This window comes from Pseudomyrmex gracilis, unplaced genomic scaffold, assembly GCF_002006095.1.
Source record: "Pseudomyrmex gracilis isolate BER0280 unplaced genomic scaffold, ASM200609v1 scaffold_186, whole genome shotgun sequence".
NCBI classification, from domain to species: Eukaryota; Metazoa; Arthropoda; class Insecta; order Hymenoptera; family Formicidae; genus Pseudomyrmex; species Pseudomyrmex gracilis.
This window is the reverse complement of record NW_018020770.1, coordinates 191,771-207,242: the sequence shown is the minus strand read 5'-3', so window position 1 is coordinate 207,242 and position 15,472 is coordinate 191,771. Positions and strand designations below refer to the sequence as shown.

Here is a 15,472-nt window from a genome sequence, read left to right as displayed (position 1 = left end):
AAAAATATACGAATAACGGATTTAAGCTACTGTTGAATTCATCGGTTTGCACACACTGTGGAAACCGATCCGGCTTATCAGCGAGCCCGTCTCTGAACAGAACGCGCCGGAGAGACAAATGCGCCCGATATTGCATTTGAAGAGAGACAAGTCGATAATCAAATACGTGAGCGGAAATCGCGCGAGTATATACATATATATATATATAGATATATATAGATATATGCGCGAAGACGCGGAAACAAAGTGTTTACATTCGTTGTTTTCGACGTATAACGTAAAAAAGAAAAAACAAAAATTTTACATCAATGATCATTGGCGCGTAATACGCAGCTAAAAAATTTCCTCAACACGCGCGTTATAAATGTAATACACAATGACGACTCGTGTGTGTTCCCGTAAACGGTGAAACTTTTCCCTCCCGTTTGGTGTTCTGCCAAGAAGTATCTTGGCATTGCCTGACACAATGCTTTCGCGTAAACCTCATTTCACGTTTGCTTTGTTACCTAACACGTCGCGCGCGCGTAGTTTATTATTTACGTTAGATCCGTTGTTTCGTATTGTTACGCTCTATTGTGTTCTATTTTCTAACTTTCCGTTGAAGCGTTTTTCCACTCTATATATAAAAAAAAAACAAAAAAACGCTCTCACAATATACAAAAATGACTATGAAGTTGCGCAAAGTTGAATAAAATGTCGTAAATGACAAAAAAAAAAAAAAGGAAAAAAAAACTTTTCGTCGGTTCCGCTCTTTCGTTTCTTTCGCGCGGTTTTCAACGCGCGCTAATTTCCAAGCGCGCAGAAACTGCGAAACAGTTCTATACGGAACGCCGCAGATAAAACGCTTTTGTCCTGTTAAATTGGGCGCGAATTTCGCAGACGCGATTAGAACGAGCGAATTAGTCGTGTCGGAGGAAAGGGGGCGGGAGAAACGCGCGCGTATATTCGTAAACAACGGGGGGGAGGGGGAGAGAGTTTGCAAACGGCTTAGAAGTTGAAAAGTGTGTTCTCTCACGGCGTATAGTGGTGCATCTCGGGGGTTGAGAAGCCGGTAAAGTAAGAAAGCGCGGGGAGAAAGCGCGACGACCACACAAACGCGCGGGAGATCGCGTCTTCGCCGTGGTTGTATCAGTAGCGGCAACGAGACGAGACGTCTTTTTGCTCGCGCGGCCCGGGAGGAGACATTTTGCATACTTAAAAAGTTTGAACTTCGCTTTATAGCGGAGCTTAGGGTTCGCGTACGTTTAACGAAGAATGATTTACCGCGTTCCTCGCCATATGGCACGTACATGCGCATACACATCGGTTAAGTCCGCACGCTAACGCGCCTTATGCGTTGTACGTACACACGTCTAACAATCGAGAGAGAGAGAGAGAAAGAGAGAGAGGACGGAATAAATCACCGCCGAGAGCAGCGCGCAACGCACACACCGAGCTCATAATATAATCGCGCCTAATAAAGTTGGCAGCCACTAAATTTTCTTAACTCGACCGACGCCCTCTTCTATCCCATGCGCAATCCTCCGCCCTTCCGATCAGCCGGTCCCCGGCCGGGCTCCGGGACGATTTAACAACGTAATTTGCCTCGGGAGAACCCCGCCTGTCGCGACAAATGTCATGCGCGCGCGCGTGAAATTCTCGTTCTCCTCGTTGAGCAAACGCGAACATGTTCTCGCTCGAATTTTCGGAAAATTCACGAACAAGAGGAGCGCAGAGAGAAAGAGAGAAAGAGAGAGAGAGAGAGAGAGAGAGAAAGAAAATCTCGTTCGACGCGCTGTACCGGAAAAATAATGATTCCGTAGGATCATTAGAAAACGAGACGAGATACCGCAAACATGTGAAGAGCGAAATTAAAATCATACGCGCGTCTCTCTCGATCGAGACGGGGGAAATTAATTAGCGAGGTGAAGTGCAGTCAAATTAAAATTGCGCGCGAGCGCGATATTATTGAGTCGCGCGTTTATTATATGGATATGCAAATTTCTACGTTTGTAGAAGCTGCTAGTTCGTGCCGTGCAATATTTAAACGCGTATTTTTTTTCCGAGTTACAAATAGCGTGTGTTGCGAAAGAAAAGTTCTTAAATATGTTTTCATATGTTCACAATGCGAGTAACGTTAACGAAATGATATTGCCCGCGACAAACAATATTGTGTATCACACCTAGATGCTGCGAACGGGGTGCAGTTTCGTTTTCGCTGAAAACTGATATCCGCGTGGACAACTGTGAGAGAAAACGGCTATTTGCCAGAAAATCGCTCACGAAATATAGCGGGAGTTATAAACAGCGCGGCGCAAAAGCGATATAAGATGAAATAACCGACGCAGATGTGTTGTGTAATTACACGGAAATGAAAATTGGCGAAAAAAATCGCGTTAGATATTGCCAAATGGAAAAACTTATAATACTCGAACATTAGAAGAGCCCGAGATATTCTCAGTTTCCCACAAAACGACGTGGAGGTAAAGATATCATTGCTCGGCGTCTCACTCGAAACTTTCATCGACGCAAATTGGACCCACCAATACGACAATCTGCACGTCGATTGTGTCGGGGCCTCTCGGCTTGTGTCTCGCTCGCGCTCTTAAACTTTAAACGCGGCATTTTGCCGTGCTTCCTTTGCTTCCTTTGTCGAAAAAAGATAAAAAATGGATTTCGTAATTCGAGCGTTGAAAGGGACGAGAGAACGGCCGTCCCTTTTGACACAGAGACCCATTTTCGATCCTTTTTTATTCTTCGTCGTCTTCATCTTCGGTCTTTTTCTTAAATACGAGCCGATATAATCTGTGTCAATTTCCGTAGAATCGTTCAAAAATTAACCGCAACCAATGTGGCATTTCACGCCGTCGGCAAACGTCCCTGGGACCGTCCTGTGACCCAGTGACCGGTCTTGACAACGCGAGAAGATTCATAACCTCTCGCATGCTTCATTATCGCCGTTTTTTACCCAATCTCCATCCCTCTGTACAACACAAAACCGTCGTTGTCGCGCGTGCGAAATGGTAGCCGGGGGAAGAAAAAAAAAAAAACTGCTGGGTGGCACGAATAAATTCGGAATATATCGGTCATGCGAGAAAAAAAAGCCTCGGGACATCCTGCTCGTCGAGAGGATCGTTTCGGCTCGTTTCAGCAACCGACTCAGTCGTGTGTATTTACATGGGAGATTTACGATGCGCGCTCGCTACCGATCCCCGAGTACACTGTGTCTCTCTCTCTCTCTTTCTACGTGCACATCCTCGTGCCGCATTAACGCTCAAGTTGCTGATGAAGGACGCTCCGGTGGTGGATTGACCCACGCCGCCGCCGCCGCCGGTTGTGTGTGCGGGCCTCCTCTTTTCCTTCCGCTTGGCAACCTCCGCACATACCAACGCCGTACGATTACGTTTCCACGTCAGTTTTATTAACCAACGAAACACAACACAGCGGTTCTCCGCTCGGTAAGACTCTTTCGCTTTCCGCGAGTTCAATTCGGAATGAAAAGTTATTTATTCGCGTTTATAATTGTAGTTTCCCGCGAGATATCTCTCGTGCGCGTTTAATTTGCGCATCGAGTTCTAAAAAAAAACTTAATTTTTGTAGTCACTGATCTTACGTCAACGAGAAAGAAAGAGAGAAAGAGAGAGAGAGAGAGAGAGAGTTATACGGGATATATTCTCGCGATATATGTACTTTGGGATGTGGTGAAATATGTATACAACACAGGTGTATGATTGAATGAATTTTTAAAATACACTCATTACACATTCGCTCGCAAAACTAAAAGAAACTTTCTCCGAAACTCGCTCGAAAATCGCTCGATTCTCTCTTTACTTTGCGAGAATTTCTCACAAACCCTCATCCCCCTCCGCCATTCCCGAACATCTTATATGTGCACATCGACGTGTAACATGATTTCTAATTAAGTTCCATATACTTCGTACAAGACCATTATAACGCGGCGTCGTGAAATTTATCCCGATTTTATCCGTTAATGAATGGGATTGTACAAGTCGACAAAAACGCGCAGTCGATAATTGCGGAAACTCGTGCGAATTTCGTCTCTCTCGTTCGCTCGAGAGATATATTAGAAGACAAAAAAAAAAAAGAAAAAAAAGAAAAAAAAACGCAAACGCGCGCGAGCGCGAATTGTCGCTGCAATTTCCGTCACTTGTCGGCCTGTGTCGCGGCTTTGTCGCGCGCTTTGTGAAAGAGACACTCCGATTTCTCGCGGCTATCTGTTTTAGCTCCCGCAAATTTGTCGAGGAGAGAGAGAGAGAGAACCGCGCATACAGCCGCGATTTGCGATATCAAACGAAATACTCTCGAGAAAAGGATTTTCGAGGTGTCGACGTGAAATATACGACGTGTGCACGCGCGCGCGAACGGAAACGTATGGAAGAGGTTCTCGTATATATATAATATATATGTATATATAATATTTATATATATATTATATACATACACACATATATACCTTCTCTCTTGATTTAGACACGATGATTCTTGCATTTCATTTTGCAGCGGTGCGAAAATCGCGCGTATTGGCAGCTTGAGAGATTTATCGTAAGCCGAGCGAGTCGGTCTTCGGTATCGATAAATTACCGGGATTGTAGTTGGCTTTTGGCATAAATAAATTGGTAAATTACCGCAGAGTCGTTGCAGTAATGATTACAGCGGTTTGGCAAACAGCGACACATTTTAGCGTCGAGACGAAATTGCCAATTAATCCAGTGGCGCGCGCGCGCGCGTGCGAGTTAAAGGCGATCCGCGACGACGGAGGAAGCGTTCTCCTCCTCTTCGCGGTGCGAAACTGACATAGTTTTCAATATAAAGGAGAATAGGAATAATTACTTTTGACTTTTATAGCGCGCTCGCAGCTCTCGATACGCAGAAAGGATCGATCTGAAAGTATAATTTATGGAAAGTTCGGGGCCGCGCATAAAACGCGCGCGGTAAAATTCCTGGAATATCCGCGGTTACTACACACTTCGCTCTGGAGAAGAGAAGAACCCTCTCTCCGTGTGTCGTTCTTCTCTCTCTCTCTCTCTCTCTCGCGCGCGCGCGCGAATTCCTGCATTTCCATCGATCTTGCACCGCTCGTTCGTTCGCGTCTGTTCCAGCTTCAATTTGTGACGTCCGTGTCGAATTTGACGAATGTCGTGCGAAAGATGAACTATCTCTCTCTAGATATATATCGCCGAATCGATTGATACTCTTCCTTCATCTCCATCGTTTTTTTCCGCCCTCGTTTCCGCTTTTTCATTCCGGTTTGTGGAAACAATGTTTCACTTCACTCGCCGCTTCCTAATCTCTCTCGTTAATTTTGCGCCACGATGTAATGCGCTTCTCTCTGTACGGGTAAACACGAGCGCAATCGTGTAATTTGCGTGCGATATTCTCCATCTCCCTCTCTCCCGCTTTCCTATCGGAGCAATCTTCCCGCGAGCATCGAAGCGTGCGATTACGTTTTACTTCGTTCCTCGCGTATTCCGCATAGCGCGGAGGTGCGTTTATGCGCGCGAGCGGGCAGAGAGAGAGACTCGTGTGAACGAACTCGGTGTGAACGGAATTTTGAAATTGTGTATTCAAGAGTGACCGAACCTCATTCAGCATAAATCCGTCTAGATTTATCGGATTCCGATGCGGATTGAACGGTTCAAGTTTTGACATTGTGTTGCGCCGAGGTTATATACGTATCGGTAGTAATATCCATTTAAAGCGAGAGTAATACGCGACATATACATATATATATAAAGAGGGAGGAGGAGGAGGGGAATCCTCGACAGCGACTCGTACGTGTTTTATGACTGCGAATAAGAAATCGATACCTAACGTTTGGCGCGCGAATATAAATTTGTGAAAATGTTCTTTTCGAGAGAAGAAAAAATGATGACACGACGCGCGAGAAAGAAAGACGCAGCCTTATAATTTCTAATCGCCAATATCTCGTTCTCTTATTATTAATATATATATATATATACGTCTCGTAATTAATTAATTAGAGAGCGAATGAAAAGTTGCGCAAGATTTTCGCTTTGAAACGTGAAATCTTATCGGCGGTATAAGCCTCGCGAATTAACGGCTTAAATCCGTCCTAATTCCGTACTGGGGGGATTATCGAAATTTCCCTCGTTCTTCTTAAAATTTTAACACCGAGCACACGCACACACACACACACACACACACACAGATGCTACGTAGTGTGTGTACGTAGCGGCAATTGTGTCGGCGCCTAAGAGTCACGTCACGGCACGGCAACGGCTGTGTGTCCAATACCTCCAAGAGAGATCTTCCCGGAGATGAGATAGTCACGATCCGTCGTGAAACTTCAAGAAGCTCCAGCGAGACGGAACAGGGGAGGAGAATATAAGGAATCGAGCTCTCGGGAAAGTTCTTATTGACGAATCGCGTTGGCGGAGCGTAATCGCAAACGGTAGTTTACCGGCACTGACAATTGATTAGACTTGGAATAATACAGTACTCACGAGCGTCTACCTAGAGAAATAGAGAAAGAGAGAGGGAGGGACTCTCCGGTTTCTCGTTCCGATCGCTTACTGGAAAGCGCGGAGAAAGAAAGAAAGAGAGAGAGAGAGAGAGAGAGACTCGACTGCCGCGCGCATATAATTACGTTTTCCTTTATCCCGCATCAATTCAACGTAGTGCCATTCCGTCGTAATTCGTTTCCTACTTTCGTTCTCCTCGAACCGCTCCTTCAGCGCGCGCGGCATGGTCCTTGCCTACTCTTTCCCTCCTCCCTCTCTCTTCTCTCCTCTCTCTCTCACCCGCGTGTTCGTCTCTTCCATTCCTGACCAGCAAACCAATCCGAGAAAGAGAAGAACGGGAGGAGAGGAAGCGTACCGTGCATTTTACCCGCGACTGCAAAATTTAATGAAGTCACAGAAAACGGGGAAAAAGCCCGTATCAGCATCGGTCGTAATTTAAGGAGGTCAGGCTACGCCCAGGCGCTTGATGCATTCAGTGCGAACGTAATTCTTTATTAAATATTTCCGCCTATCGTTCGGAACTTGTGTTATTCGGTCAAGCAAACGGCGTCTTTTCTTTATACAGCGAGATTGCCCCTGCCGATGCCACTTGAAATCCGCGGCCAGTCTCTTCTCTCCCGCGCGTTATAGTCTTCGAAATGTTTTTTTTTTTTTTTTACGTAAATAAATTCGCGTAATCGCGACGCCGCGGAGAATATTTTACAGATTCGCTGCAAAAATCAATAGTTTACCCGAGCGAGGAATTGTTTTTTTTTCTTTTCTCGTACAGCTTGCGGGAACAATCTCGTTCCTTTTTTATTTTCGAAGTATCTGTATCGCGCAATTATTACATTTTCATTTTTTCACGTCAATTAATTGTCGCATATACTGAGAAAAAATACCGCATTTTGTTTATAGCAAAATAGTCAACTGTTATTTCAAGCATTTGTTTTTTAATTCAAACTTGTGAATTAAAAATAACAAGATGTTTCTTTAGATCATACTTTGTAACCTGAATTTTTTTCCTATAACAAATTCATGTGTAATGTAAAACCAGCAAAAATATCAGACGAAAATCTCCAGATATAAATAAACAATGAATGTGCCATTTTTTAGAGGTTTTTTTTGTTTTTTTGAACAATTGCGATAAAAAAAAAATTTCCTACTAAGAACAAGTGACAGAACAAGATTTTGTAGCTAAAAACGAAATTAGATTAAAAAAAAACATCGATATGTCCAATATGCGACTTCGACAAACACGACGTTATAGAAAAGGCGAATATAGTTGCGATAACCGCGCCGCAAATAGCTCAAGTAGGATTTTCTTGAATCGCCAATTTTTTTTCACAGTGTATAAATTTTAATGTCTCAATTTTTCCGCAAGCTGACGTTAAGTATTATTATTATAAAACTCGTAAAACTTGCGATTATATCGAGTATAAAAATGCTGAACCGCGATGCTCTTACGCGATTCGTGCTGCCGCTGCCGCAGTCTTTTTTTTTCTTTTTTTTTTTTTTTTTTAACAAAGAAGAAAATAACGAGAGGAACGTTTTTAAATGCGACCTCGCGAGCGCGTATGTGAAACCCAGTATACACACCGCATCATACGCGAAACGATTTTATCCGTTCTCGCAGATTCAAAGGAGGAATATCGAGAAATTTTCTGAACTTTGACGTGGCTCGTTCATAAGACGCGAATCGCTCGCTCATGCGAAAATGGTCGCGCGCGCTTTTGCTTTTGATAAAGCGCGCCGGTCGGCCGGATTTTTAATACCACCGCGCGCCATCCATCCATCCATCCATCCATCTATCCACCCATCCATCCTTCCTACCTGCTTCCCGCATGAAAAAAAAACGCGACTTCACGAACGTGCGCGAGGACCACTTGACACTAATTACGATACGTGACCATCAAACGGTAGATCCTCAAGTGGACCATTCGGTCGCAAAAGGAAATAGAATCAAAGAAAGCAATTAAAAGTCGACGAATCTTCCAGTCTTCATTATTTTCTTCTTTCCTCTCTCTCCCTTTTTACCACCACCACTACTACTACTACTACTATCTGTCTGTCTATCTACTTATCTACTTGTCCATCTTCCTCTCTCTCTCTCTCTTTCTCACTCCTCCCTGCATCTGCCCTTTCGTTGGCCTTTCGGACCTCTGCATCGTCCCTCAATCAAGGTACCCGACACCGCACACACAGGTGCGTACGCCATACCTGTGTGTGTGTGTGTGCGAGCGTGTGTGAAGATTCCGCGTTTATATGTGTACACAACCCGTCGAGATCTTTCCCTTGTTAGAAGTCATTTCAAACATTTGCTATATCATGATCGCTCGCTCGGCGTTCGCTGCGCCGGTGCTCAGAGCCGGTGCGGTTTCTTGCTCGCGCGATGCTCCCTCGAGCTATACGGGGGAAAAGAGCGTCCGGTCGTGTCTCGAGAACGAGACTTCGATGGTCCCCGGACACGAATTAAAGACCCATTCGCGGCGCTCTACCCGTCCCGCGGCTCGGTTGCTGCTGCTTCTTCTTCTTCTTCTTCTTCTTGCTCAAACGTTTCCACGTATATACCTCAGCGGGGTACTACGCGCGTTGCCGGCGAGCCGTTTCGAGTCGTTTCGAAAATACGACGACGAATCGCTACGAATATTAGTCACAAATGAGGATTCCTGGAAAGTCTCGAGAAAACGAACGCTCGTACACATATATATTTCCTGTCTCTCTTAAAAGCTTCCGAAACGCAACATCTCCGAAGAACTCCCAAGTTGATGGGAAAATTGTTCCTCGCGCTCGACTCGGTCGCGCTCTTTTCAATATTTCAAAAGTTTTTGCGAAAAACTCGCGATTATTTTGCAACAAACAATTTTGTTACATAAAATTCTAATGTGTATACGCGTGTATTTTTCTCGCAAGATTTTCGCGAACATTTTCGATTTTGCGAAAGTTAGTTATTGAAAATCAATATTAAGAAACTAAAAAAAATGCTCGAAAACTCGCTTGGCAGACCAAAGTTCCTGCAACAACTTAGGTATGCGTTAATGTGCCCGGAGCGGCGGGCATATCTCGATGCCTGATGGATGCTCGATGTACTTTTCAGATTATCCGAACACCCTCGTCCCCATTTCCGAGGTATAAAGGGAACCCACAGGTGAAAGTGTATCCAATATCCCGACCCCGTTGCCGGCTCTTAGTCATCCTAAAACGTGTCGACGGGTCTCGAGTAGGTAGATAGAACAATGCCGAGGCTTCGTGCGTCACCCTCTTGTCTTCTCCTCCTCGTTGTCGTCGTCGTTGTCTCTTGAAATAAACGCGCTGGATGCGCTCGCGTACACTCTAAGAAGAATGATTACTGCTGTTGTGTGTGTGCGCGCGTGTTGCTCTTCCCTCTCGCCCGTTTATTTATCCGGTGCAAGGATCTTCCGGGGTCTAATTGCCGCATTAATAACTGAATAATTGAACGCGGCGCAATTATCACACTTGACTTTTAAGAAGAGCGCGCGCGCGCGTAAACTTTTAAACGTTAATCTCGCATTTCGAGTGCTGACGCACCCCAAGAAGAGTTTTCGTTTAATAATTAATAACATTCAATTATTACGCCGGCGCGCAGTAGACGCGCGCGATATCTGCTCCACGGGGAATAATAATTCGCGCGAGAGAAGAGATTCGCGAGGAGTCGAGCAGCTAATCGCGTATCTATCTTGTTTCTCGTCGCGTCATGTTGAGACGACAGCCAACCCCCCCGTGTAATTTATCGCGTCGTTTACATAATCGGAGAAGCTGTTGTTGTGAAACGCATTATACACTCGCAGCAGCAGCAGCACCAGCAGCTAAACGTGTGTTTTGTCGCGGTTCGAGAACGCATCTTTTAGATTATAAGCAAGAGAGAAAGAAAGAGAAAAAGATAGATAGATAGATAGATAGATAGATAGATAGATAGATAGATAGAGAGAGAGAGAGAGAGAGAGAGAGTGAGGTGAGTAATCGTTGGTAGTGAATTATTCCTCCCGAAAAATGAGAATGAAACATCGAATAGTCCGCCTCGTCTAACTTCCGCATACTTTGAAAAGAAGATCTACTTGATGTACTCCCTCTCTATTCAACTGTTCACATAATACACACACATTTCGCCCTATTCAACAACGAAAATGGAAAGAGGATTATGTATTATCCGTACATATATATATACTCTCTTGCATATAATATTATCACAAAATAAAAAACGCGTATATATACAATGAAGTTTTCTCTTTTGATAATAATTTCTTCTTTAACGTCAAATATCTTAATTACGAACTCTTTGTGCGCTCTCACAAAAAGAGAGAATTGCTTTTCTTGATACGGTCAAAGAATACAAAATCGCGCATTGTGATAGCGGAAGGCGGAAATATCTTTCGTAGGGTACATATATATATATACGCCGAGAGGCAATTAAATGCAGTAGACAAACAGCTTGATTGTCAAACAAACAGCGTTTACGGAAAGAAACCGAAGCGGCGAACCTGTCGTTAATGAATCCACCAACAAACAGCCCGCGTCGTACTAACTACTAATATGTCGCCGAGGTAACGGACTATGATTGATTCGATAACGTTAACGGCGCGCTCGCCTCTCTTCGACTTCAAAGGCCAATTAATTTCGAAAATAACGACATAAACACTGCATTAACCATACCTACCTACCTACCTACCTACCTACCTACCCACGCCGGTGTCACCGTCGGAGGAACAAAAAAGCCGTGCGCGCGCGTCTCTCCGAGAGCGTTTACGTACGATTGCGTGAATAATGATGCAGGGGTAATGGCGAAAGTAAAATAAATAAAATAGCGTTTATTTCGCAAACGCAGAATGTTACTTGTTTTATATACCACGTAGATTGATTAATGTGCGGATTTTCGGGCAAGCTCATTGGACGTTCGCCGAGAATTTCCATGAATTATAGACTGGATATTCGATACGAGTGCCAAGAACATTCGTCATATTTTCATACTTTCTTTGTAATATGCAAATAAACTTGATTTCGCTTGCACCCAGAAATAGATAATTCTCCAAACGTATAAATTTTCTTTCTGCTTCACTTCCCTCATTCTATGTGTGTTTGTGATTACACAAAAAAAAAAAATTTTGTGTACCTTTTTTCAAATATCCGTAATTATTTACAGTTGACGACACACACACGTGTGTGTGTCGTTTCGCGTTTCACCGTTTATTCACCGATATTTATTATCTTCCTTTCATTTTCACACACAGCTTTACAATTTTTTCTGCTGAAAGTTTGAATAATTTTTGTTAAATATTGCATAATTAAACCCGGTAGTTTTCGCATGGCAATATTAACTCGGAAAACATTGCGAATATTGTCATTATATACCACAAGAGGATTTATAATCGACGTGCAGTTTAAAGAGACGTAAAAAATAAATGGACGGCGGTGTAAATATTTGCTTCGAAGTCGGCAGATTTCAAAAATTCGAGATGAATCCCTCTCTCCCGAATCTATATCGCGCGCTACGCAGATTGCGTTTAAAATTGATAGCGCCGCGGATTAACAACGCCTCTTTATAATCGCGCGCGAATTTTCGTGATAAATTCTCCATCCATCTCCTTACAACATCAGCGACTCCATTAAAGCTGTGTTCTCTTTTTCTCTCTCTCTCTCTCTCACATGCAAAAAAGTATATTTGAGTTTCTAAATCCGTTTCTAAATAACTGTAATTTTCTAAATTGAAGTTTCATTTTTCGCAAATTAAAAATTTCACGAGAAATTTCAAATGAATAAAACTCGACAAGATTAGAAAATTCGTAAATTGCAATTTTCGCGGAAACTCGGAGAGGTAATAAAATAGTTCGTGATTCTGCGAGCCATTTGTTTCGGCGATTTGCGTGCGACGGGGCGAAGAAGGAAGAGCCATGCTCTCCAATCGGATATACGTGAGTGTGTGTGTGTGTGTGTGTGTGTGTGTGTGTGTGTGTGTGTGTGTGTGTGTAGCTCGGATCAAACAATTTCGCGAATTGTAATGTCGCCGATAAATCAATCGTCGTCGTTTCCCGACGCAATTGTCTTCGACAATCGTGTGCACGGTGAGTAACAATATCGCGTTAGCACGCCCGAACTGCTGCACGTCGATTCACTCTTGAGAGCGCGACGGCAATCCGATGAATATGCAGCGTGAAGAGGCATTTTGTAAACATCTGCGTGTCAAACACTTTCGCACTTATATTTTCAATTGTGCAGAGATTTTATTTGCAACTTACTTATACATATACATATTGTATATAACCGTGTCAGTTGTGACAACGTCATTTTTAACGGCGTTTCGGTCAAAATGGGGAACGGAGAGGAGAAAAAAAAAGTACGTTTTTCCACAACGGACGCGTATCGCGAATTATTTTCGGAAATAACTCGCGACTCATACTCGCATCGCGAACGGGAACGCGTAAAATAACCGTTTGATGTATTTAAATGTTTAGCTTGACTATTTTCCCGACTTTATCCCGTGTAGAATCGAAAAAAAAAAAAATCCAATAGAAAAGAAAGCACACAGAGCTCTCGCTCTGTGTGTGCTTGTTATTATTAACAATATTTCTAGTCTCGCGCGCCGGTTGAAAAGACACACGCACCTTATTTTTCCATTGCGTTAAAATTCCGAGAACCGTAGTTAGGTATCTCGTTCTTTGTATACACTCGCCACGTTTTACGTACGTGTGTATGTAAGGAGCGCCCGCGCGCCGCAACATGTGCATCCAGAAGAAAAAAAAAGTTCAGAACGAGGCGAGAGACTTGTTGTGTATAAATATGTAAAATATGAGAATCAAGCATTTGACTTATTTAAATATAAACGAGCCACCCTGGACAAATACGTTTTTCGTCGGGCCGATGAACACATTATCCGCTCCCCCTATCGCGGCGCGTCTAATTCACGATCTCCTCCGAAACGACGACGATACAATGCCGGGCTATCATGTGTGTGATATAAGCCGTATTTACATATCTTGATACGCATACAGAGAGAAAAATCGATGACGGGCCGCGATAGCCAATCGGAAAGCGGAAAAAGGCAGTTCGCGCGTGTGTGTACCGACACACACACGTACACGCTGGCCGGGGACAAATATACGCGTATATATAGGGTGTTCCGGATCTATAGCGGAAGGCATTTTCACGACCGCCGAGGTATGCCGAGATGGGACACAGATATTGGCGAAGACACAGGGGAGAACGACGAGACGCAACGTGCACAAGACTCCTTCCGAAGAAATACAAAAGCTTCTCGAATGGCCGATGTGGTTACAATGTAATTGCTATCGAGAAAAACGCGCATAAAAAGAATTCAAATTTATGAACGTATACAAAATGAATACCTCACGTGGAAAATAAAATAGCCGATGTTACGGCTATTTTATAGCCGAAGATAGAATCAGTATGTAAGATAATATTTATTATATGCCTGCGTCACTTTTTGTGGAATGTATCTCTCTCAAACATTTGTCCAACTTCGAGGAATGCCTCATCAATTGATTGAACTTTCTCAATGTTTCGTGATCGCGTCTCTTCGGCTGATCAAATGAAAGACGAAAACGGGGTAATGACGACCACTTAAGAACATTTTATTAATATCTTCATGTTAAATAAATTTTCCATCTAATGTGTTCTTTTATATGTCTATTATTATTATTTTAGATAAATTTTATGTAAAAGTAAAACATTGGATAAAAAGTAATGATATATCGATCTTTAGGAATTCTCTGTAATTGAGATCCGACCAGCTAAGTGCCGTGACCTCGCGTTCTCTAACGAGCGGGTTATCTCAAGCTCGAAGTTACTTCGCGCGGTTTATTGCTGATTTGTATATCTTCTTAGAAATATACGCATACACATATTATAAAATCCAAAACAAATTTGTTTCCCTTTTTATATGCTTTGATATGTGTATTATGTCTCACCGCTTTATTTAATATATCGCACACAAAGGTCTTCCCGAGGCCGGGATAACTTACCCGGCGGGGATACACCTTGTGTATGCGCGCGGTCGTCCATCGACCGGCTCACGGGGTCTATATGGGGGCCTATTCGGCTCGCGCTAAACACTTCGTCGAAAAAGGCACCTACTTAAAAGCCTACCATTCCCGCCCTCTTTTCATTCCTACACCAACCAACCGGGCAGGCTTTTATCGGCTTCTGTCGTCGCACAAAACCGTAAATTCTCCTCGTGTTTCATTCAGAAGAATAACGAATCGTTTGTTTCTCGGAAAGGCGATCGTGCGAAGAGACGAGGGATCCCGAGGAAGACGGGAGAAAACGACTCCCTTGCCTTGTGAAGAAGGGAAGCGGATTATCGTAAACGAGCAATTTTATTCTCGCCACGAGAGTTTATTCGGCGAGAGAAGCCGCGACATAAAGATGTCTAGACTTTATTATTTAGAAAGAGGGAAATCGGATCGCGATGAGAAAAGCTTGGGACTGTGTCTCTGGCGAGTGCTACGGGAAGAGGTGTCGCGGAGGTTATTGATATTTAACACTCCGGAAGTGATCGTCCCCCCTTATAGCTCGGCCATTCGTGTCGGAATGACGTTCGATGTTAATATTTGATATCGGAATGTCTTTCTCGACCTTTTTCTCCCCGATTCTTCTTTGTTTTACGCGGAATTGTCGCGCAAGATTCGCTATATTGTCGACAATTGAAAGAATGTTAACACGTTCTATTTACATTTTCAATTTAAAATCTATCAACAACGAGAAGAAACGATTAAAGAAATACGACAATTTTTTAATATTCTCTACAAATTAATTTTTTCCGATGCTCACTCTGGCGATAATACGCTCCGATACAAAAGTGTAAACCGCAATCACGTGTATATTATGTATGCAGATATATCGGGGCGATTATTTTTGTGATTAATGAAAACTCTTCCGAGCGAAGACTTAACTACAAAAAATAGAGAACTGCGAAACTAAATGTTCGCAGTTTTCGTTTTTTTGCGAGCAAGTTGCAACGTTCCTTTCATTAATACTGT

At 43.3% G+C, this 15,472-nt stretch overlaps 1 long non-coding RNA gene across 1 annotated transcript in view; it reads right to left on the bottom strand.

Moving 5' to 3' along the window:
* LOC109858071 overlaps nucleotides 1-15,472 on the bottom strand; it is a 129,108-nt gene that overhangs the window by 62,493 nt on the left and 51,143 nt on the right. The gene's annotated exons all lie outside the window — the stretch shown is intronic.